This window comes from Macrotis lagotis, chromosome X (genome assembly GCF_037893015.1).
Source record: "Macrotis lagotis isolate mMagLag1 chromosome X, bilby.v1.9.chrom.fasta, whole genome shotgun sequence".
In the NCBI taxonomy this organism is placed as follows: Eukaryota; Metazoa; Chordata; class Mammalia; order Peramelemorphia; family Peramelidae; genus Macrotis; species Macrotis lagotis.
In genome coordinates this window covers 619,564,805-619,590,553 of record NC_133666.1, presented here as the reverse complement: position 1 = coordinate 619,590,553, position 25,749 = coordinate 619,564,805, and the positions used below count along the sequence as shown (strand labels likewise).

Here is a 25,749-nt window from a genome sequence, read left to right as displayed (position 1 = left end):
TCTACTTAATTCATCCTGTTTCCTAGTTCCTAGGGTCTTTTTAGATTTTGTTAATTCTGACAATAAGTAAAGTCACATATAATGCTTATATAAAAGTATCAATGATGTTATTCCTATTCTAATAATTTTTCTCAGCATAAAGCACATCATATTTTCAATTTCTTGTTTCAGATAAGAAGGAACTGAAAATGAGCATTTAAATGAAAGAGGGGAAAATTTCAAAGGAATAGAGTCAAATGGAGAAACACTGGAAATAATCTTTAAGAATTTCTCCGTGGAACATGAGTTTGGAGAATATTTTGAGCCTGAGAGAAGCTTAAATATTTATCAGAGAAACTCTACAACAGTGATTTTGAGGAAATCCTCATCCTTCAAAAAAGATTTTAGTAAAGCCATGATGACTCACAAGAAAACTGCAATAGAGGACATTGCCAAAAAATGTAATGAACTTCGGGCAGAATCAACACTCACTGCACATCACAAAGGAATAAAAAAAAGAAAAAGTTCACGAATATGATAACGGTGGCAAAAACTTTGAGCAGAATTCAGAGCTTATTATACACCAAAGAATTCACACAGAGGCAAAATCACAAAAATGTAATGAATGTGGGAAAATTTTTAGTTGAAGTTCAAACTTGACAGAACATAAAAAAATTCATACGGGAGAAAAACCATATAAATGTAATAAATGTTCAAAAGCTTTCATTTGTAGCTCATGGCTTATTCAACATCAGTTAATTCACACTGAAGAAAAACCTTATAGGTGTGATAAATGTGGTAAAGATTTCAGTCTGAACTCACAAATTAACAGACATCAGAAAACTCATACAGGAGATAAACCATTTGAATGTAATGAATGTCAGAAAACATTTAGTCAGAGATCACACCTTATTCAACATCAAAGAATTCACACTGGAGAGAAACCTTATGGATGTGATAAATGTGGAAAAGCCTTTGGTCAGAATTCTTGACTTGTCTTACATCAAAGAATTCATACAGGAGAGAGGCCTCATGCATGTAATGAATGTGGAAAAACTTTCAATCAAAGATCACTACTTATGAGACATCAAAGAATCCATACTGGAGAGAGACCTTATAAATGTAATGAATATGGAGAATCATTTATTCAGAACTCACACCTTATTCTGCACCAGAGAATTCATACTGGTGAAAGACCCTACAAATGTAAGGAATGTGGGAAATCATTCAGTCAAAGTTCACCTCTTGATCAGCATCAGATAGTTCATACTGGAGTAAAACCATACAAATGTGATGAATGTGGGAAAGCCTTCAGCTGGAGCTCACATCTTTTTCAACATCAGTTAATACACACTGGAGAGAAACTGTATAAATGTAATAAATGTTCAAAAGCTTTCAGTTGCAGCTCAGGCCTTATCTTACATTAGAGAACTCATACTGGAGAGAAACCCTATAAATGTAATGAATGTGGTAAAGGCTTCATTCAGAGTTCACAACTTATTCAGCATCAAAGAATTCACACTGGAGAAAAACCTTATGGGTGTGATGAATGTGGGAAGGCCTTTAGTCAAAGTTCACAATTTACACCAGAGAATTCACACTGGAGAAAAGCCTCATAAATGTAGTGAACGTGGAAAAGCTTTTTGTCAGAGATCACAACTTAGACTACACTTGAGAATTCATACTGGAGAGAAACCTCACAAGTGTACTGAATGTGGGAAAGTCTTCACTCAAAGCTCACTTCTTATTAGGCACCAGAGAGTTCACACTGGTGAAAAGCCTTATGAATGCCATGAATGTGGGAAAGCTTTCAGTCAGAGTTCAACTCTTGTTCAGCATCAGATCATTCATACTGGAGTGAAGCTTTTCAAATGTAATGAATGTGGGAAAGCTTTTAGTAGGAGTTCTTACCTTATTCTGCATCAGATAATTCACACTTATGATAAATCTAACCAAAATTAATTAATATAAAGAAGTTTCTGTTATTACAAGCCATATAAAACTGCTTGGAAAGAAACTGAATGAATGTCATAAGAATAGGAAAGCCTCAGATTGTAATTCACACCTTAAACTACATTATAAAACCAATATTTGAAAAAAAATTATAAATGTCATGCATGCCAATAAGCCTGCAGTTGCAATATCCATCATTTAATTTATATCAGAATAGTCATATGACAAAAATCAATGAGATTGTTGGAATGGCTTTAGCAATTCCTTATTTTTAGATCTCACAGTTTTTCATAGATGAAAGGTCCTCAGAAGTCATCTTGTCTCAACCTGTAAACAAAAGGCATCTTTTCATAGTATCCCTGTCAAATGGTCATCCAATATCTGCTTGAAGATTTCCAATGATGGGGAGTCTCCTACCTCCTGAGGCAGCTTATTACCATTTTAGGCAATATTTTATAAGAAATTTGTGTGGAAATCTGCCTATTTATAATTTTAAACCATTGCTCCTAGTTTTGCTGTGGTTCCAAATTTAATCCCATTCCCTTATGAAGTATCCTTCATGATACTTTAGGACGACTATCATGTCTTTTCCAAAGTTTTAATTTAGCTATACCAATGGTTCTCAAAATGTGTTCCAGGACCTCTTTTTTGGAGGTTCCTCATAATAAAGTGTTTTAATTTTTAATAAGGTAACTATCAGTAGATATAATCTAAGTAAACAACACTTTTTGGCAGGAGTTGGTCCTAATCTTTTTTTTCATTTTTTATTTTATTTTAGGTTGTTTTGTTTTATTTTTTTTGCAAGGCAAATGAGGTTAAGTGGCTTGCCCAAGGTTACACAGCTAGGTAATTATTAAGTGTCTGAGGTGGGATTTGAACTCAGGTACTCCTGACTCTAGGGCCAGTGCTCTATCCAGTGCGCCACCTAGCTGCTCCTATCAGTAAAAACTTTTAAAAATAAGGTTGGACAGCCCTGGTGTAAAATATAATTATACTCTGTTCTAAGAAAGCTTGAATAGTCTTGTCTATACTGAGACAATGCTTACCATCACCATCCCAACAATCAAAACTCAACCCTTGGCCTTCTTCTTTCTCTTAATTCACCATTGGTGATCATATTTCCCATTAGTTAATTTATCTCTATGCAGATGAATCATAAACAAACACATATATAAATATGTGTGTGTATAAATATATATGTGTATGTGTATACATATATGAGCACAGTTTCTCCTGAATTCCCATCTGATGTCACCAGTTGCCTATTGGACATTTTGAATTTGATACCCCATAAATATTTGAACAGACTACTGTGTTTAAAGTCAGGAAGATCTGGATTCAAATCCCAGTTTAAGGAGTTATAAATCTAGGAACCAAAGATTCTAGTGACCTTCTTCTGAATCTTCCCTCTTTCCTTCAAAGACTTCTAACTCAGATTGACAACCTCAGTCAATTTATTGCCTCAGTCTGCCTCATCCAAATATCCAATCAGTTGCCAAGCGTATGACATCTCTCAAGTTTATTCCCCATCTCTTCATTGGTACTTCCCAAGTTTAGACCAATCACCTCTCACTGGGACTGTTTCTTTTGTTGGATTTTCCCTCTCCCCTTTTCATTTTCACCACATCTTCCAAAATGACATTCTTAAAACATTCTAAAATAGGTTTGACCATACCACTCCCCTACTCAATAAACACTATTGGCTCCATGTAATTTCTTTGGTATTTAAAGCTTGTTCATGATGACTTGACTCCAATCTCTGTCTTATGGCACATTGTCAAGACCAGACAGAATGACATTGCTGTTCCTCCACTTGACATTCCTCATCTTCCAGCTCTAAGTCAGCTTAGCATGCAGTTCTCACCTGTACCTCTTAGAATCCTCAGCACTTCTCAAAGCTCACACCAATGCCACCTCCTACATGAGGCCTTTCTTGAGTTCAAAATTGCATTGTATTGTTCATGTGGAAAGTTGATCTCCCTTGATGGAATGTAAACTCCTTGAAGACTTGGCCTGTTCTGTTTTTTCTTCATACTCTCAGTACTAAGCATATTGCCTGACATATGATTAGAAATTTAGTGAGTGCTTCTTAACTGATTACAAGGAGTTCAGTATCCACTTGGTCCAATACAAATCCTAAAAGTAATCCATACTATAACTTAGCTGACAAGTAGCAATACACTTGTTTGAAGACTCCTATTGAGAGGAAATCCATAACCTGATGCAGTCCTTTCTGCTTATGGAAAGCTGTTTTAAGTGTTCTTTATGTTGTCTCTTGGGAACTAACAGAAGAAGTCTAATCTCCTTTTCACATGCCAGCCCTTCCAGGACTTGAAGATATCTAGCAGGCTTTTCCAGGCTCAATGACTCAAACAAGCATTTATTAAGCACTTACTGTATGTCAAGCATTGTGTTAAGCACGAGGCAAAAAAAAAAAAAAAAAAGCAAAAACAGTCTCTTCAAGAAGCTGACATCCTAATTGGGGAGAGAGTCTGTATGTGAATGAGTATGTACAAGACAAATATGGAATGGATGTAAAGTGACTTAGTATGTGGCAGGGATTGGAAAAGGCCTCCTGCAGTAGGTAGGAGAAGATGAAACTCATGATGAATGTGCTCAATTTTTTTCACTGATGTTGAAGAGGTTCACAGCTGAAGGGATGGAAGGGAGGGAGAAGTGAAGGTTTAGTAAAGTTGTGAGTGGAATGGATAATTGGTTATAGGGAAACAGAACATCCCCAGTTGCTTCAGTCAGCAACCATTGATCAAATAAACAGGTGTTGGACATTGTAGCTACAAAGTCAAAAGATGAAATATCCTGCCATCAAGGAGTTTATGATCCTCATGTGACATGGAATTTTCAAGGAATTCCACCTTTCTCAGAATACTCTCTCTCAAGTTCATCTGAAGTCATCTCAATCTGTGCTGCCCAGGACTTGATGCTGTGTTCCAGATACAGTTTGACTATCACCTCCTTAGTACTAAAAAGCCCCAAGTCCTTAAATATTTTTGGCAGCCATATCACAATACTAATTTGGTGAGCTTCACTCCACTGAAATCTCCATAACTTTTATAGACAAACTCCTAACTGACCATGCTTTCTTTAACCCATAATTTTTTTAGGTTTTTGCAAGGCAAATGGAGTTAAGTGGCTTGCCCAAGGCCACACAGCTAGGTAATTATTAAGTGTCTGAGGCTAGATTTGAACTCGGGTACTCCTGACTCCAGGGCCGGAGGTCTATCCACTGCGCCACCTAGCCACCCCAACCTATACTTTAAAAAAATATATTTTGTCTTTCCAATGACATACAATGGTAGTTTTTACCAATCATTTTTTTAGGTTTTTTGCAAGATTTATCCACTGCACCACCTAGCCACCCCTTACGAATCATTTTTTAAACAAGGTTTTGAGTTTTATAATTTTTTCATCTCCCTCCCCCCCGACAGAAAGCAATCTGATATAAGCTCTATATTTATAACCTTACTAAACGTAGACTGATATTGAACGTATTGTGAGAGAAGAATTAGACTCAAACCAAAGAAAACATTAGAAAAAAAAGGAAATACATAAGACAGCTTTTAAAAATGGAAGATAATAAGCTTTGGTCTTCATTAAAACTCCACAGTTCCTTCTCTGGATATGGATGGTATTCATCTCACTCAGCATCAATTCATAGAAGTCTTTCCCAGCTTTTCTGAAACCTTGTCCCTCATGATTCCTTATAGAACAACAGTGTTCCTCCCATACATATACCACAATTTGTTCAGTCAATCCCCAATTGATGGACGTTCCCTCAATTTCCAATTCTTTGCCACTACAAAAAGAGCTGCTATGAATACTTTTGTACATGTGGGATTTTTAAGCCTTTTTCAAGATCTTTTCAGGATACAGATCCAGTAGTATTACTGGATCAAAGGATATGCACATTTTTATTGCCCTTTGGGCATAATTCCAAATTGCTCTCCCAAGAGGATAGATCAGTTCACAACTCCACCAACAATGCATTAGTGTCCCAGTTTTCCCACATCCCCTCCAACATGGATCATTTTTCTTTTTTAGTCATATTATTCCTTCATCTGAGAATTGCCTTTGACCATTTATCAATTGGGGAAATGACTTTTTTTTATAATTTTTTTTCTTAGGTTTTTGCAAGGCAAATGGGGTTAAGTGGCTTGCCCAAGGCCACACAGCTAGGTAATTATTAAATATCTGAGTCTGGATTTGAACTCAGCTATTCCTGACTCCAGGGCCAGTGCTCTATCCACTGTGCTACCTAACCACCCCTCTTTTATAAATTTGATTCACTTCTCCATATATTTTAGAAATGAGTCATTTGTCAGAAGCACTAGTTGTGAAAATTGTTTTCCAGCTTACTACATTCCTTTTAATCTTGATTAGAGTGGGGTTTTTTGGCATAAACTTTTTAAGTTAATGTAATCAAAATTATCCAGTTTGTTTTTTATAATTTTCTCTATCTGTTCTTTAATCATAAACTGCTCTCCTTTCCACAGATCTTGACAGGTATACCATTCCTTGTTCTCCTCATTGGTTTTTCCTGACCTGACCTACACTTTTGAAGTTGATTTTTTTAACCCAGGAGGAAGACTTTCTATTTATCCCTACTGTATTTCAACTTAGTAGATTCAGTCCAATATGCTAATGTGACAAGATTTTTTGTAGATCCTGATTCTATTGAGACTTCTTAAATTTGTTGAGCATGCTGTCTGTGCCTTCATCTAAGTCATGGATGAAAATATTATGTTGCATAGGACCAGACATATATCTCTAGAAAAGGATTTGAAGAATCTCCCTTCGTGGGCCTCACTTCAACTTCTCCAAACTTAAGAATTCTTCAGGCCAGGGGTGGAAGAGTGAGTATGTTCTCCTGCTTTGAAAACTGTACTATTTACTAAAGAAAAGAAGAGGTCTGAGACAGCCTTCCTGTTGCTACCTATGTACCTGCACAAAGATCCATAATCTCATCCCCTTCTCTTTAGTTCACAAATTTGATTCAACAGATATTTATTCAGGCCGACTATACAGAACCCTGGACTCCATGCTAATATTGCAAAGAAGAAGAGGAAAAACCATCTCCAAGGAATTTGTTATAGAGGAAGCTGAAACCTAAATACATTAATGTCAATGCAAGCTGTAATGAGAAAAATGCCTAAGAGAGATCAATCTGAGAGGTCTGAAAAATTTGTTGAAAGGAATCTCTCCCTATTCCTGTTTTATCCTCAGGTGGGCATCTTGCTGGACAATTATCCCAGTGACTATTTCAAATCTTTTTTTTTTCTTTCCTCTCACCATCATTCCTGTCCCCAAGTCCTTTTATTATAGCAGATGATCTATCCTGCCTCATTGAGTTTAAGACGATTCTTGGGGTGGCTAGGTGGCATAGTGGATAAAGCACTGGCCTTGGAGTCAGGAGTACCTGGGTTCAAATCCGGTCTCAGACACCTAATAATTACCTAGCTGTGTGGCCTTGGGCAAGCCAGTTAACCCCCAATTGCCTTGCAAAAAAGAAAAAACAAAACCTAAAAAAAAAGACCATTCTTTTATGAGTTTACTTAGTTATGTCTATATGAGAGATAGGGCAAATGGAAAATATGCTTGCTTTGTGGTCACACCTGGCCCTACCTAATGGGGTAACCTTGTGCAACATCTGTAAAGTGGGGGGTTGAACTTGATATCCTCTCAAAAATTCTGACAATTATCATCATCTTATGCTATAGTTTTTCTTCCCAGTAATGGGAAAAAAGAACATCCCTTCTAAAATCTTAAGACTAATACTCTACTTAGGTTCTTAACCCCATCCTTACCTATTTCCTATATTACCTGGGCGGCAATGCCTTTCTAACAGATCATGACAATGGAATTGAAAGTACTTTACATTCTATTATGTATCATGTTGGGGAGTATAAGGTCCTGGGAAAGGTTTTCTGAAGGAAGGACAATACCATTGATGACTTGAGTGATCTGAGTAGTCCTGTGGAGATTTTCCAAATTCCCAGAAAGACATCTAGAATTTTGTCTGCAGACCATTTCTGAAAAGCAGGCACTCTGGTATAATTTTGAGGATTGCATTTTTAAACTAAACTGTATTTACCTTTTGATCCAACAATACTGCTATTTAGCCATTATTCCAAAGAAATTAAATAAAGGGAAAATAGCTATATAGAAAAAAAGATTTCTTTTTGTATTGACAAATGTGTGGTATGTAGCCCACCCAATAAACCTTGGAGATCTCTCAAGGTATTTAAAGTTTTTATTCAATTTCTATGGAAGTGGACATCACCCCACTATGTGTATGGTAAAATGAGGCTCTGAGTACCAGCAGCAAAAGTAATACGTGATTCCTAATGCACCCCCCCACTGACCATCCTCCTTAGCCAAGAATGTAGTCTTTAAAATCTAAGCATGTAATTTTTAATTTTTAAAGCAAAGCACATGATTCAAACAAAAACATGTTTTTCTTCCTGCTCTGAGGAATGTATGGGTGTTTGGACTGAATAGATAGGGAGCAAAGTCAGTTTGCTCTTTACATTCTGGTCATGCCCCTCATTAAATTATGTATTTGCATAATAGGGGATGCATGAAGAGAAAGTAATAGAAGAAAGTTTGTAACCCAGAGGAGAGAGAGGCCAATCTAGCCCTTGGAAGGCAGGAGCTGCGGGCATTGCATCCTTCTAATCCTATAAAAGCTGCTTTATTCCTGAGGAGTTTCCGGTCAGAATCGTAGGATTTCTCTCCTTCGGATACTTCATGGGGTCGAGCTCTGAGCAGCCCTCACATCTTACCCATGAGAAAACCGAGGCGGGCAAGGCTCAAATGATTCGTCCGAGGTCAGCATTGGAACTCGGATCTTTTAAGTTTTTTTTAGGTTTTTGCAAGGCAGCGGGGCTAAGTGGCTTGCCCGAGGCCACCCAGCTAGGTGATTATGAAGTGTCTGAGGTCGGATTTGAACTCAGGCCCCCCTGACTCCAGGCCCGGTGCAGGCACCGCGCCACTAGCCGCCCCTGAACTCGGCTCTTTTTGACTCTAGTTCTGGGGCGCCACCCGTCGCAGCCCCTTAAGGAACCCCTGAGCGAGTTCTGGGCTTCGAGTCGGCGGAAGCTGGGGCCCTTCCTGGTTGGTCCAAGCGGCCGAGGGCTGCGGGCCTGGGGCTGGGTGCGAGTGTGTCTCACCTCCATCGAGGTTGGGGTCACGGCTGCAAAGGTGCCCGCGGCGCCGCCACTGCAGGCGCCGCTTCCGGGCCCGGGCCAGAGGGCGAGGCCTCCGCGAGGCGCTTCCGGCCGGCCCGGACGGTCCTAGCTTACTTCCGCGTGTGGGTGGGGGAGGGGAGTCGGCCCGGAAGGCGCTCCGGGGGCGGAGTCGCGGCGTCCCGGAACTCCCGGCCTCTGGGCCCCGTGACGTCAGCTCCTGCACCCATTGGCCCGTGGCGGCAGACTGAGCTGCTCTCCGCCCCGCCCCGCCTCCGGAGACCCGGGCGCGGGGCCGGAAGTGTCGCTCTCGGTGGAACGTGCTCCATCTACTTGAAGGTTGCCGCCACGACCTCCGGGGAAGCCGCTTCTACTTTTGGATACTTTTAATTATTAGTTTTAATTATTTTTTATTGAATTATTTTTAATTATTAGTTTTCTCTTATAACCAACTGCCTCCTCTCCATTTGTTTCTCTCCTACTCTGTGACCAAACAGGATAAGTCGGGTGCCTTTTCCATTTTACTCTTCATATACCTAAATACATCTCTCTTTTCCCCGATAATTCTTCCCTTTAATTCCTTCATCTCCAATGACACGAATTTAAGATTCTTCACCATCCTGATGACATACTCTATCATCTCTCTAGCTTCCTAGAGCTGACCACATTAGTCCTGATCAGGGCAGAGCACTTTCGAGCTTCTCCAGCCTTGGATGTTGTGGTTCTCTGAATGTGCCCCAAGGTTTCATGAGTTGTTTAGGTTGCCCAGTCATGCTGGTGATGGATTACTAAATCTAGGTTCAAAAAAAAATACCTAAGGTCAGTAATTTAATTCAATATTTCAAAAATCCCTACTATAATAAATGACAGCCCTTGTTTTCAGGGAGCTTTCAGTCTGGTGAGAGACATAGTTGATAGAATCCTAAATTTAGAATTAGCAGGCTTGGGCCTTGTATCCAAGGGCAAGTCAATGTCTCAGACTTTTGTTTCCTTGTCCGTAAAATGGCTGCAGGTAAAAGTCAAGTTGACAAACATTTATTAAGCATAATTAAGTAGAAATCACTGTGCTAAGTGCTAGGGATACAAAGAAAGGCACAATCCCTGTTTTCCAGGAGATCACAAACAGTTTTGTAAATTCAAGATATACTCTAGATAAATTGAAGGGTAATCTCTGGAGAACCTGAGCACTGAGGGGAACTGGGAAAGGTTCTTGTAGAAGGTGATATTTTAGTTCAGACTTGAAGGAGGTCTAGAGATAGAGAGGAACAGGGTAGCTAGGTGGCACAGTGGATAGAGCACCAGCCCTGGAGTCAAATCCAACCTCAGACATTTAATAATTGCCTAGCTGTGTGGCCTTGGGCAAGCCACTTAACCCCCATTGCCTTGCAAAAACTTTAAAGAGAGAGAGAGAGAGAGAGGAAGAAAGAGAGTATTCAGGCACAGGGACAGCCAGGAAAATGCCTGGAGGTAGGAGATGAGTATGTTCAAGGATCTGCAAGGAGTCTGGAAGTCCTGAGGTGAAAACCTGCCTCATACTGCCTCACACACATCCTGAAGTCAAAACCTGCCTCACACACGTCCTGAGCTGGGTGGCCCTGGGGAAAAAAATCACTTAATTATCCTCAATCTCAGGGGTGCTCATCTTTAAGATAGGGATGACATCAGCACCTACCTCCCAGAGTAGTTATGTGGTAAGGGCTTCACCAACACAAGGGTGGGTGCTATCATCATCATCATTGTTATCATCACAGTCACAGTTGTCATCTACATTGACCAGAAGGGAGATCATATAAAGGGCAATAATGGGAAAGCTTGGAATCCATACTTTGAGGGTTGTGAGTGCTAGGGTAAGCATTTATTTTAGAAAGAACAAGGAAACAGTTTCTGAGCCAGGGAGTGACAAAGACTATTTTGGCAGCTGAGTAAAGAGTCAGAATCAGCAATCTCTTATCAGTCACCTTTTATGTATCAGATATTATGCTGTTGAAAATTCAAAGAAAGGTCTGATAGTCCCTGCCTTCTAGGAATTCAGCAACCAAATGGGGGGAGATAACACTTAAAAATATGCTGAAAAATGGGCTGGGGGAAAAGCATGCCCCAAAATAGGGCAGGATGAAATCCTACTGCCAGGTGGAAAAAGATCTTAGGAGGTACAAGTTTCAGAGTTGATTTCATCTTGCAGATAGATGACTTTCTGAAAATGAAGTCTAGGAAAGCAGGCAAGTGGGAAATGCTGAGGTGAATTCTCTGGATACCATAGACTATTTTGGTAACTTTTGGAGACTAGGAAGAAGACCAGTTTGGAGTCTAACATTGGAATCTTTATTGAGTTGAATAAGGTAAAAGAGCAAGATTTATGGCCTATAGGGGTGATGAACCCCACCTCCATCATGAATGTGAGGAAGGGTCATAGAGATGAGAGGAACAGGATTGTCATCTTAATAGTCAATTTGACTTTATAGAGAAACTTGCAGCGGAAGCTGCCGCATGCTATAATAATGACAGTAATTTTAATAATAACCTTTATATAAGGTATTAAGGTTTGAAATCCATTTTATATATATTATTTAATCTGGTTCTCACAATAATCCTAGGAGGTAGGTACTATTAATTATCCCTGTTTTACAGATGAAGAAACAGAGACTGAGAGAGATTGACTTCAGATACCCAGTGTCTGAGGCTAGATTTGAACTCATGGCTTTCTTACTCCAGGTCTAGCACTCTATGCATGCACTATTTAGTTAACTCTGACCTTTAAGAGGTAAATATCATGGTAGATAAATAGGTTTACAGAAAAAACTTAGAGAAGAGTGACATTGCCTAGTATTACCATAGGTAATAAGAATATAACAGGTTCATCACCTAGGAGATTTTCTATTAGAATCAAGTGATGTGGCAAATGTGGACATTCCAGAAGTAGCACAAGAATAAGAAAGTGGAGCAGTGGAGGCAATAACTGGAAGTTTGTGTCAGAGAAAGTACTGGACAATATGTTCCAGTGCTTGGTTAACCAACATAGCTGAATAGCAAAGAGGAAAACAGATGGGAAAAGGTTATTTTTTAATTATTATTTTTTATTTTTGCAAGGCAATGGGATTAAGTGACTTGCCCAGGGTCACACAGCTAGGTAATTGTTAAATGTCTGAGACTGGATTTGAACTCGGGTCCTCCTCATTCTAGGGCTGTTCTATCTAGCTGCTCCAAAACGTTGTATTGATTTGAAGAGGGAGAAGTATTTGATGATAGGTGTGGATCATATGTGGGGCTAGGGTGGAGTCACTCTGGAAGGATTCTGAAATGGCTCTTCGAGGAATTCAGATTTTGAAAATAAACAACCCACACTTAGCTCCTGAGAAAAGAGGGAACAGCAGTGCTCAATTTGGATTCTTTTTTTTTTAAGGTTTTTGCAAGGAAAATGGGGTTATGTGGCTTGCCCAAGGCCACACAGCTAGGTAATTATTAAATGTCCGAGACCAGATTTGAACTCAGGTACTCCTGACTCCAGGGCTGGTGCCCTATCCACTGCACCACCTAGCCACCCCTCAATTTGGATTTTTCTTTTTTTTTTTTGCAAGGCAAATGGGGTTAAGTGACTTGCCCAAGGCCACACAGCTAGGTAATTATTAAGTGCCTGAGATCAGATTTGAACCCAGGTACTCCTGACTCCAGGCCCAGTGCTTTATCCACTACGTCACCTAACCACCCCATCAATTTGGATTCTTAAGTGGTGTTGTGAGTGTTGGGTGAAAGCAAGATAGAAAAGGGTCCAAGAAAATATGTGACTAAACGTCAGTGACAGAGGGGAGAAAATAGAGATCAATAATAAAGTTAAAAAACTGAGTGCAAGATGTTGGGCTACTGGAAAAGTAAATCAATAACTGTTTAGTCAGTGACATCAGAGTTGACTAGTTTGTGGCAGTAACAACTTCCTAATTCCTCCCTCAGAGCTCCTATTGGGGAGTTAACCCTCTTCCTTATATCTGTATCATCTTTGAATCTTTTTTTTATCACTTTCCCTGATTCCCTTTCTCACTCCTTGAAACTCTTGCCAACCCCAAACATACCTTCCTCATTCCCTTTTGATCACCCTTTGAAATTCCCATGCACATCTATGTTCTCCTAGCAGGTTATTCCTATAATAGTCTTCTTCCCTTCATTCTCTGACTACCCTTTTCTATGGGGGCCACTCCTTTCTCTTGTTTCACCTCATTCTCTTGTTTCAATTTGAACTACAACTGCCCCTTCTCCAGGTTCTAAAGGCAATTTTGAGATCTGTTAAAGTCTTATCTTAGAAACTAATATTAGTGTCTAACTGCAAAATACTATGTAAATGTGATCTATTTTTCTTTTTTTTCAATAATTCTTTTCATACACCAACAGTTTTTTTTTCCAGGTTAAGAGATAGATGACATTTTCTTATTTTTTCAGATTGTGAAAAAGGGACTGAGAATATGTGGTCATATGGAAAAGAAGAAGCTTCAGAAGCTGTACAATTGCAGACTCTGTTGCATGGAAGGCCATCAGAATTATTCCTAATGGATATTCCTCAGAATCATAATTTTGGAGAAGTTTGTAGATCTAACAGGTTAGGAAATCATCAGGGAAACCCTCCTGGGATGAATTTGAGGGAATCCCTTTCCCAAGAAAGGCAATTCAAGCCAATAAACATGATTGACAAAAAAATAGCTGAAGGAGAGAGAGCCCAGGAATATAAAGAGTTTGGGAGAAACTTTGACCTGAATCAAAAATGCATCCCACATCAGAGATGTTATAGGAAAAAGAGCCCATAACTGCTATACTTGTGCCAAAAGCTTCAAATATAATTCTGACCTTATTCTACATCAGAGAATTCATACAGGTGAGAAACCTGTATGATGTGATGTTTGTGGGAAAGGTTTCAGTTGGAGTTCACAACTTATTGGACATCAGAGGACTCACACTGGAGAGAAACCCTATAAATGTACTGAATGTTGGAAAACCTTTAGTCAAAGTTCAAATCTTAATCAACAACAATGAATTCATACAGGTGAGAAACCTTATATATGTAATGAATGTGGGAGAGTTTTCAGTTGGAGCTCACACCTAATTCAACACCAGAGAATTCACACTGGTGAGAAACCCTATAAATGTAAAGACTGTGGTAATGCATTTAGTCAGAGAACCAATCTTATTAAACATCAGATAATTCACACTGGAGAGAAACCTTTTGAATGTCAGGAATGTGCAAAAAACTTTAGTCAGAACTCTCGACTTAATTAGGCACCAAAGGACTCACATAAAAGAATTTACACTATGGGGTGGCTAGGTGTCGCAGTGGATAAAGTACTGGCCCTGGAGTCAGGAGTACCTGGTTCAAATCCAGTCTCAGACACTTAATAATCACCTAGCTGTGTGGCCTTGGGCAAGCCACTTAACCCCATTTGCCTTGCAAAAACCTAAAAAAAAAAAAAGAATTTACGTCAGAGTTAAAGACATAAATGTAGTAAACATTGAAAAGTTTTTATTTAGAGATTATATTATTCACAATTCACACTGGAGAGAATTCTATGAGTATAAGGAATGTTGGAATATGTTTGTTACAAGCTCAACTTTTATTTCATTTTTAAGAATATTCATAGAAAGAAAGTTGACCAGTGAATATAACAAGTGGGGATGACTTCAGTCAGGCTTGATGAACCTGTGCAGTATTGAAAGATCTCTTGGGTCAGGGCCTGTGTCTATGTTAGCAAAACTGTTAACTCTTGGTCATTTGCCAGGACTTTTGGGGGACTTGCTAAACAAAATTATTCATTGAAAATAGCATTTTTAAAAGATAATGTTTTTACCTGTTGTTGAATAATTTATCAATTATATTAGAAGGAACCATTATTAGTGGAACAGCTGACCCATTCTCTCTCTTTCTTTTTAGATTTTTGCAAGGCAAATGGGGTTAAATGGCTTGCCCAAGGCCACACAGCTAGGTGATTATTAAGTGCCTGAGGTTAGATTTGAACTCAGGTACTTCTGACTCCAGGGCTGGTGCTCTATCCATTGCTCCACCTAGCTACCCCCATTCTCTCTTTAAAGATACCTCAAGCATTGTGAACTGAAGGAACCAAGACACTATTTATGGGATATATTTCCCCTTTAGATCCTTTGTCTTCTGAGTTCCTGAGTTATATCTCTTTTGGGCATATATTTGGGAATAGGCATAAGGGAGATTTTCTGCCTGTTTTGATTGTCATGGCTTTGATGGCAGAATACTGTAGCTCTGAATGCTTTAGCATAGCTTCATCTCTTCCCCTTTCAACCCATAGTTTTGGACAGCCCAGTATCAGGGGCTGCATTGATCTCCTTGAGCTCACATTCCTCTGGCTCTAAGCAGAATTATGAAATAAGTGAAATTTGTCTTCTGGTTTCTTTACTTCCTTTGGTAACTGATGCTCTCACTCCTTTATCCCCAGTACCCAGGGATCTAAAGCTTTCTGATCTCCTTCCCCTAGCAAAACATTGATTCTTTTGAATGTGAGTTTTATTCATGTAAATGTCTCCTCTGTATTTGCACTTTACACCTAATTTGTGATACTGGGCATAGTTAGGAGTTAAAAAGGTGAACCATTCAATATAATAGGCTACAAATTAGGGTTATTTTCATAGCCAAACCCAATAATCATTTTTCCTCTTTTCAATTTTATAACTTTCCATATACTTTCTATTTCAGCTTCTCCTTGATCCCATGTATCAGAGAATCTTTATGAGTTTTACTTGAATATGATGGTAAAGTAGGATCAATTGTCAGAGTTGCTTATATAGCCCAAATTGATCACCGGTCCCCAGTTTTAAGGAATTAGAAGAGGCTTCTTCTGGGGTTTTCCTTGAAGAAACAGCCCCCTCAAATTTTCTGCAGCACTTTGGCTAAAGCTCACCTTCATCCTTAACTCCACTTCCCTTTGTAATATTTTGTTATATTAGGGTCTTTGCCCCACAAAAGTTCTGGAAAGCAGGCCTTTTCAAATCTATCCCTCCTATGCCTGGTTACAGACCTTGAAGAAGTAGATGCTTAAGTCTTTGTTGAAGCAAACGGAGTGGAAAAGATTGTTCGATCTGCAGCCGGGCATTGTTGTGACTGGAGAAGTCACTCAAGCTCTCTGAGCCTCCGTTTCTTTAGCTTTCTCTACTTTGCACTCCCTAGCTGTGCAGACTTGTGGGGAAAGAGCTTTGGGGCCATTAAGGCGCTTGCAGAAATGTGATTTTGTGTGATTATGAAAGCAGCTTTTTTTAACATGATCAGGAAGGCGACCCCGGGGCTTGGTACGAATTCTAAGAGCTGGGGCGGGGGGGCCTGGGCCTGGGCGGGCCTGGACAGCACCGCCGTTGGGTCACGCCCACTCTCCTCCTCCCTGAGCTGTCATTGGTGCGGGGCCGGGGCCGGGGCCACACTTCATTGGCTCCGAGAGGAAAGTGAGCCAATGACGGGGGCCCCGACACGGGCGGGGGTGCAATTCGAGGTAAGGCGCCCGAGCCAGTTCGGCCAGTCCCCGAGCCGAGCGCCCTCTGCCGCACGCCGGCCCCGGCCCCGGCCCCGGCCCCGGCCCCGGCCCCGGCGCTCCGCCGGCCTGCGGCTGCTCCCCTCCCGAGGGCCGCTCCTCGCCGCAGGGGGAACCTGGAGCTGCGGCCGCAGACCCCGGACCTCGAGCCGAGCGGGGCCGAGCCTCGGGCGCCCTCCGCTAAGGGTCGCGGGGCTCCGGGGACCCTGGAGCGGACCCGGCCGGGGCCGGCGGAAGTCGGGTTCCGGCTCTCGCGGCGGTGGGGGAGGGGAGGGCCCCGAAGGCCGGGGATTGCCGCGCCCGCGCGTTGTGCCGCCGCCACGTGTCTGTTAGCCCCCCCCCCCCCCGTGGGTCCGCCCGGCGCGTGGGGAGCTCAAAAGCGGCCCCACGGGCGAGACGGAAACCTCGGGAGCCGCCCCGGGCTGGGCTGGCGCGGGTCCTGCGGGCGGCGGGGGCCCCGCAGCGCCTTGTGGCCGGTCACGGCCCCCTTCTCCCGTAGGGACCCGTAGTGGCAGCTGCTTAAGGAAAACGTCTCAACCTTATACCCGCTCGTGGGCCCTGTCTCTGTCAGCTTTTACTGTTTGTAATCAGAGATTTGTAACCTGGGATTCGTGCGCATTTTTTAAAAAAATTTACTTTGATAACTGTATTTCAGTATAATTGTTTTCGTTATAATCATAGGCCTTTTACTTTGTGAATTTAAAAACCTTCTGCAAAAGGTCCACAAGCTTCACCAGACTAGGGACTACAAAGGGTTAACAGTCTTGTATCTGATGATGCCCCTTTGAGGGGCTGGGGAGAGTCCTGGCAGAGATGGGCCTCATGCTCTAAGGTGGGAAAAGTCCTACCCGGGTAAATTCAACAAAAAGGAAACGAGCCATTTCAACAGACGCCGACGTCTATATAGCAAAGCAATGTTGAGAATATTGAAGAAACGTGAAGGCCAATTTGTAGAGGGCTTTGACTACAAGGCTGCGAGATTTCTATTCAGTCTTAGAATCTCAGAATTAGGTCTTAAGATCCGGTTTGAGCAGCACGGCAGTGGACCGCTTTTGACATCTCTGCTGTACAGGAAGAAGGCACTGGAAACAGGGATGTATCCATTAGGAGGCATTTGAACATCATAGATAGAAATACTGATGATCTGGACCAGAGCCGCTTCGGTAGGAATGGAAAGAAAGGGTTATATTTAAAAATTACTTTAAAGGAAAGATTGGGCAGAGTGCCCTCCACGGGTGCCGTCCGCGAGGTTCGAGTCCCCCCCAGCCCTGAGGTCCCCTCCGAGGCCCGCTGCCTGACGCTGCGGGTCGTGCTGCCGAGGCCCGGCTCGGGCGAGGGCTGTGGGGAGCAGAACCGCAATTCGAACCCAGGCTCCAGAGCCGAGGCCGCCCTGCACACACAGAGCCAGCTCCTGGCCCTGGGGCCCACCTCCCCAGCCTCTCCTGGGCCCCGGCTGCGGTAGTGGTCTCTTGGGCCTCCCCTCTCTCCCTAGGGATATGAGTGCCCCCGAGCCTGGCCTAGAGACATGTGCTTCTCCTCTTCTGTCTACACAGCCTCTCTTCTCACTACTTTCCCCAATCCCCCCACCTACCTACTCTCCGTTCCCATATGTACGCAGCAGCCTTTCTACCTCCCAGATAGTTTCTGCCTCCGTCCTTAGCATTATCTTTGTTCTTCTTTCTTCTCATTTCACATTTTTTAGCACCATGTTCATTTGGTCAAGCTTCTTTCTCCCTTTTCATAATGGAATGGAAATAATAGTATTACTATCTCCTACTCTATACCCTCATTAAAGATTATTAAAACCATCTAGTTAGGTATTAATTTCAGTGATAATTTTTCTTTTCTGTTTTGATACATTAGATTCTAAAATGAAGACTGAGAACAAACAATCTAATGAAAAAGAGGAAATTTTAGAATATGAACAATCTCATGAAACAATCTTTAGAATTTCCCTAAGGGATATATCTCAGCAATCTGATTTTGTAGAAGATTGGGAATCTGAGAGATGACTGCAGAAACAGAAAGTGTATAGATATTTCAAAGAAATCCTTTGTCCAGGAGAGAGACTGGAAAATGATGATGATCCACAAAAACCCTCCTATAAGAGAACAGCCTCAGGAACATAAGGAATTTGGGAGAAATTTCCCTCTTAAACTTTCTTATACAAAAGAGCAGTACTATAGGAGATAGAATCCATAGATGTAATACTTGCGGGAAAAGCTTCAAAATACAATTCTGACTTCAACATCAGAAAATTCATACAGGAGGAAAATCTTATGTTTGTGATAAATGTGTAAAACCTTTAGTCATAGCTTACAGGTCCTTCAATATCAGAGAACTCATAAGCAGAAAAACCTTATAAATGTAATAAATGTTACAAAGATTTCAGTAGAACTCAACCCTTATTCAGTATCTGAGCTCATACTAGACAGAAACTATGAATGAAATGACTGTGGGAAAGGCTTCAATTGCAGCTCATGTGTTGCTCAGCATCAGAGAATCCATACAGGACAGAAACCTTACAGATATTATGAATGTGGGAAAGGCTTCAGTTTGAGCTCTCATCTTATTCTACACCAGAGAATTCATATTGGGGAGAAACCCTATGAATATAGTGAATGTGGGAAAGGCTTCATTTGTAGTTCACATCTTGCTCAAAATCAGAGAATTCATACAGGAGAAAAATCCTATGGTTGTGAAGAATGTGGTAAAACTTTTTGCTTAAATTCATGACTTATTCAACATCAAAGAACTCACAGTATTAGAGAGAAATTCTATAAATGTAATGAATGTGGCAAAGCCTTCAGTCAGAGCTCTCATTAAGCATCAGAGAATCTATACAGGAGAGAAACTTTATGGGTTATGATCAGTGTGGGAAACCCTTCAGTCAAAGCTCAAACCTTATTTGACATCAGACAACTCATTGGACTGAAACCCTGTAAAAGTCAACACTGTGGAAAAACTTTTATCCAAGCCTCTCTACTTAAAAACCTATCAGAGGGGGCAGCTAGGTGGCGCAGTGGATAGAGCACTGGCCCTGGAGTCAGGAGGACCTGAGTTCAAATTCGACCTCAGACAATGCTTACCTAGCTGTGTGGCCTTGGGCAAGCCACTTAACCCCATTTGCCTTGCAAAAAATTTAAAAAAAAAACCACCCAAAACAAAAAAAAACCTATCAGAGAATTCACATGCAAAACTTTATGGTAGTAAAAAACTTGAATCATAATGACTAAAAATATGTTAGAGCTTACTCTACTCAATATGAAAGAAGCAGCATGGTTTGGGAGAGAGTGTTGGACTTGGAGGCAGAAGAAATCTTGGCCTAATGCAACTGAGTTTGGGCAATTAGGTAATTGAATATTAACCCACACACCTCTTGTGATGATTGGAGTTCCTTAGCATATCATGCATTGTATGATGTGTGGGGGGGATCAAATTAGGGGCATGTCATGGAATGGGTGGACCTTTTAGATTGTAATTCAAACTCTGAGAGCCTATGAACATCCAAGAGGGAGGGGAAAGAGTTTCTGAAGACCATAAATTACCTGAGATTCCAAGACTAATTCGTGCCTCACCCCTAGGTGTGAGGTACCTGTACCTTGTAAGGTGTATCTTGCAAGGTTCGTCAATAAAATATACAATCTTCTCTCACTCTAGCAAGTTTTTCTTTTCATTCATTTATAATAGGTAGATAAAGGACAAAACTTTTCTTGAAGGGGAGGAACAAAGCAATGGCAAAAGCCACATTTTTTTCCCCTTGGGAACTGCTAGACCATGAAAATAGGAGGGTCTCCTTATCTATAAGGGTTCCTGATGCACAAGTAGTTTCTGGGCCTGGTACAGACAGCCAGCCTATCACCTGACTTGACTCCCAACTCAGGATGGGGGTTTTATTCTTGACACTTCATAAGCCCCTGCATACTGTTGAGTTCAGAATTTTTGAAAAATGTGGCAATTCAAAAAGACAAGTTCAAGGGACCTTTTAACATTCTTTAATTGTGATGAATTTCAATTGGCTACCTACTTCTTTGAGGCAGCTTTTGTCATTTGAAGTCTAATTGTAGAATGAATGACTGTCATCTCTTAAGGTCTTAGTCTTAGTATGTCAATAGGGAAAATTTTTGAGAACAGGGTACTTAATGAACCTAAAAATCATACTCCCTACTGGTAAGACCAGTGCTCAAGATAAATTTGTATCACTGATCTAGGATACCAAGGAGAGGGAAGAGGATAATCCAGTGGCTGAGCTAGCTGTAGCTGCTAGAGGCATCTTATCTGCAACTTTGGGGAATGGAGGAACAAACCTTCTCTACTAATTGCTCTGACTTGGCCCCATTTTTTCTCCTATAGTCCCATTCTTTCTCTTCTCCCTTTGAGCATCCTGAGCAACCATCAGCCTCAGATGAGCCTTCAGCAGGTCCTAATCATTTTGCATTTGGAGGATTCTTGTCTCAGTGTTGATGGCCACTGACTGGTCAGAAGGGTGGTTGCTGAAGATTGGGGTTACTCTGGATAATTTCTAAGACAGCAATGAAATTTATTGCCTAGACTCATTCCTCCTTTCACTTGAATGCTTAGAGGACATTGTAGGGTTATTAATTAGTGTACTTTCAATATTGTTGTGTCTTGCGGAATAGAGAGACCGAAGGAGAGGGAGAGAAACAATGACTGTCCAGTAGAGCAATTATTAAGTTCCCCATATTATAGGTGCAAAGGCAGCCCCAAAATAATTACAATGGTAACATCAAAGATCACTCACTGACTACAGATTACCATAATAGATATAATAATAATGACACAATTTGGAATGTTGTGAAAATTACCAAAATGTGACCCAGAGACATGATATAAGCACTTGATGTTCTTACTCAAAGCAGGGTTGCCATAAAACTTTGACTAACAACTAAAATTAAAGAGCACAATGAAGCAAACCATTATAAAACGAGGTTTGCCTGTACGTGATTTTAAGATTTTCTAAGGTTACTCATATGTTAACTCATTTGTTTCTCATAATAACCCTGGGAAGTGTTTTTTTTTATTCAGTCACTTTGGCGATTCCCTTTCTTCCTTCTACTTCATTTTCAGATTCCCTTTGTGGGTTGTCTTCCTCTCTTTTAAACTGTAAGCTCTCTGAAGGTAAGGACTCTCTTTTTGTATTTATATTACCAGCTTTTTAGCAGCATCTGGCCTATAGTAGGCACTTAACTTTTTTTTAATTTAAGGCAATAGGATTAAGTGACTTGCCCAAGGTCACACAGCTAGGCAATTATATGTCTGGGGTCAAATTTGAACTCAGATTCTCCTGACTCAAGGGCTGGTGCTCTATCCACTGTGCCACCTAGCTGCCCCCTATAGTAGGCACTTAATATTGGTTGATGTGGTTTGATAACTGACTGAATCTCCTTGTTGGAAGGGACCTTAGTCTAACTTAGGAATCCCTTCAGAGTCTTGAAAGGTTGTTTATACAGCCTCAGCTTTAACATTTCCACTGATGTCATCTCCACAGTGAACTCAATACATCTTCACTACTGAACAATTCTTATTGAACAAAACTTGTTAGGCAATTCAAGTTTATGTTGGGCTAAAATCTGTCTATTTCTCTGGTCCTGTCACTGATCTCTGGAGCAATGTGGAATCCATTTTCTCTTCCACATAAAACATCTTCAAAGTCAGAGTGATCATGTATTTTCTTTTTTCCACTTTAAATATACATGGCTCCCTCAGCATTCTGTATTTGAGTGACATTTATGGTTTCCAACCCCTTCCACATCCAGCCCCGGTGTCTGGTTCCCAGGTCATATTGCACAATAGAAAAGGTGTCATTTTAACAAAGAACATTTTCAATGTATAAAGGTCTTTCAAACAATCATTTTTATGTCCTGGACTGATAGCCAAAAATAATAATACTTTATCATTTTTAGTTTTAAAAACAACACAGTGCTCCAAGAGAGATGGTATTACAGTGTGAAAAGAAAACTGACTTCAGCATATAGACCAACCACAAGAAAGTCTTGGCTTCAATACACACTAGTCAGTGAATAAAATGGTATAATATATTATGAAGATGGAGTCACTGGGTGAAAAGAGAATATACTGGGAGAAAGAGAAAGGAGAGGTAGAATGAACTAAGATATTTCATGAAAAAAGAGTCAAGAAAAAGCTTTTGCAATGGAGTGGAAGGGGAATGAGTGAGCCTTAATTCTTATTGGAAATTGCTCAGAGAGGAAATAACATGCACACTCAATAAGGTATAGAAATCTATCTTATCCTAGAGAAAAAGGAGAGGAAGGGAATGGGAGAGAGGGACAGGGGGAGGGGATGAGGGTGACAAGAGAGAAGATCGTGGGACAGAGTAGTCAACACACTTTTGATGAGGGACTGGGTGAAAAGAGAGAATAGAATAAATGGGAGAGGGGAGGAATAGAATGGAGGGAAATACAGTTAACAATAGCAAGTGTGGGGGGGAAATATTGAAGCAACTTCTCTGTAGGACTTACGATAAAGAATGCAGCCCATCCCAGAGACAGAATGCAACCCATCCTAGAAAACCAATGGTATCTGAACAGAACACACACTTTTGTCTCGGACTTAATTTCCCTCGATGTTTCGCTATTTTTGTGGGGGAGGGTGATTTATTTACTTTCACAACAAAAGTATTGCAGCAATGTGAAAATAACTAAACCATTAAAAAAATACACACTAAAGCCTTTACGATTATGAAAGTGCCAGAGTGCTATGATTCAATTCAATAAACATTTAAATTTATGAAAATTTACCAAGTGACTAAACTTTTCCCATAGTCATATTCCCTGGATTACTCTCTGCTGTAATCACAGTGCTCCCGTGATTGAGATAATCAGTGAAGACTTGCCTGTATCCACTATATTCACAATAAATGAGGGGGCTGGACCAGGTGACTTCTAAGTGCCAGAAATCAGATTCTATGAAATCTTCCATCTTGTAACAATAATATTAACTGCTTGGTTGGCAGAGACTCTGGGGTGGCTTGCCATTTCCTTCTCCAGATCATTTTACAGATGTTGTGTCATATGTATTCCAGGCTAAGAGCTATGAAGGGTCAACACAGAAATAGTTATGTGCTTTAACCAGCAAGATGTACTTCAGAGCTTAGATAAGGGAGTAGCTGCATGTCTGAGCTAGGAGGTGTATTCCCAGGCTCAGATAGATAGCGCATTCTGAGATAATTACCTTCTGCACTTTGTTTATCAAATCACGGTTTGGTTCTCAAAACAATCTTCTCTCTGTTTAGCAGAACACTGTTTAGTTCTCAAAACAATCACCTAAGACATACACAAGGTATGCATGTGAAAAAAATGCTTGCTAAAACGCTTATGTAATTGGTTACGTAAATGTAGAGTATAAAAGTATGTATCCTGTGATCAATAAACGAACCAGCTTATGCATCATATTGATGTCGGCCTGAGTTCCCTCCTCCGGACTCGACATACAGATGAGGAAACTGAGGCAAATAGTTAAGTTGTTTCTGGTTTCACAGCCCCGGGTTGAATTTGAACTCGGGTCTTCCCGTTTTAAGGCCTGGCACTCTTACGGACTGTACCTGCTACCTGTTCGTTGTTGGGGGTAAAATTTACCTGGGAGCCCTTCCGGGTCCCTGAGCTGCCTGGACCCTGGCTGGCTGGTAAGGGAGGGGGCGGGCACGTGGGCGGAGCTTCAGCGATGGCCCCGCCCCAGGAAGGGACTATCGTGATGACGAGCCTTGGGGGGGCTTAAAGTGGCGCATGCGCACTCGGACGGGAGGGGAAGGCCTGCATCTCCGGGGCCTCGGGTGAGGATGGTTCCGCTTCCGGCCTGGATGCTCCGTCCCTCCCCTCCTCCTCCCCGCTTCCGGAGGTTCTTGGGATCCGCCCCGCCCCCTAGGCAGAGCGCCCCCTGCCACGGTGCTGGAGGAGCGGGTGCGGGCGCCCGACCCATGCCCGGCCGCCCGACCCATGCCCGGCCTCACCCAGGTGCGAGAAAGCTGGTGGACTGCGGGGAGAGCCCACCCTGACCTCGGGGAGGGCCAGGCCTGTGCCCCGGGGTGGCCTGTGGGGGCAGGGGTGCCCAAGATCTGGGCCTTTGCCCCTGTGTTCAGAGGGGATGAATTCCTTGCCATCTTCAGGCCTCAGGTTCCTCCTCTGTAAAAAGGGGATGACGCCTAGATTACCCGTCTTACAGGATAAGACTCAATTGAGATAATGTGTCTAAAAATAAAGCATTGCCCATTGAGCCCTCTTATTACACTTATTAACCATAAGTGACTTTCTCTTTTCTGACACCCAGCCTGGGGACCTTTGCCAGCTTTCTCTTTGTTTTTTCCTTTTTGTTTCCTGGCTTATTTTTTTTTTCTCAGGTTCCTCTGGCAACTAATGATACTCTAGAACTAGAGGCAAAACAAACAATTAAATATGTACCCAGAAAAATCATATACGGGATAGAAAGGAAAAAAGAGAGGGAAGGCACTAGACTTAAGGAGGTTTGGGAAAGGCGTCTTGTAAAAGATGGGGTTTTAGTTTAGTTGGGACTTAAAGGAAGTTAGGGAAGGCAGATAGAGATGAGGAAAGAGAACATTTTAGGCATGGGGGATCAGAGAAAATGTCCAGAGTCAAAGAGGTCAGTATATGGGAAAAAGTAAAGTTCACTAAGATTAGAAAAGGGTGGGGTGGGGAGGATATGGCCACTAGGTTATGAAGGACTCTGAACATCTGGAGGAAAAGGGAGCCACTGGAGTTTATTCAGTAAATGGCATAGTCTAACCTGTACTTTAGGAAAATTGTTTTGGTAGGATGGTAGAAATGCATGGAGGATGAACAGTAATGGGGAAGAGGCTTGAGGCAAGCAGATCCACTAGACCTGCACCATGGTGGAAGCAATGTCAAGAGGAGAGAAAGACAACAAAACTGGATATGGGGAAGGGGGGGAGAGAGAGAACTTGAGGTTAGGGACTGGGGGGGTGGGGGTGATGCTGTTCCCTTTGCAGTCATAGGGAAGGTAGGAGGGGAAAAGAATTGAGGGGACAAGTTGACATGTTAAGTTTAAGATGATTACTGGACATCCAATTCAAGATG

General features: G+C 41.4%; 1 pseudogene; it reads left to right on the top strand.

Annotated features, from left to right (window-relative positions):
* Positions 1 to 397: 397 nt before the first annotated feature.
* LOC141499436 (uncharacterized) lies at positions 398 to 24,825 on the top strand (annotated as a pseudogene).
* Positions 24,826 to 25,749: the final 924 nt, after the last annotated feature.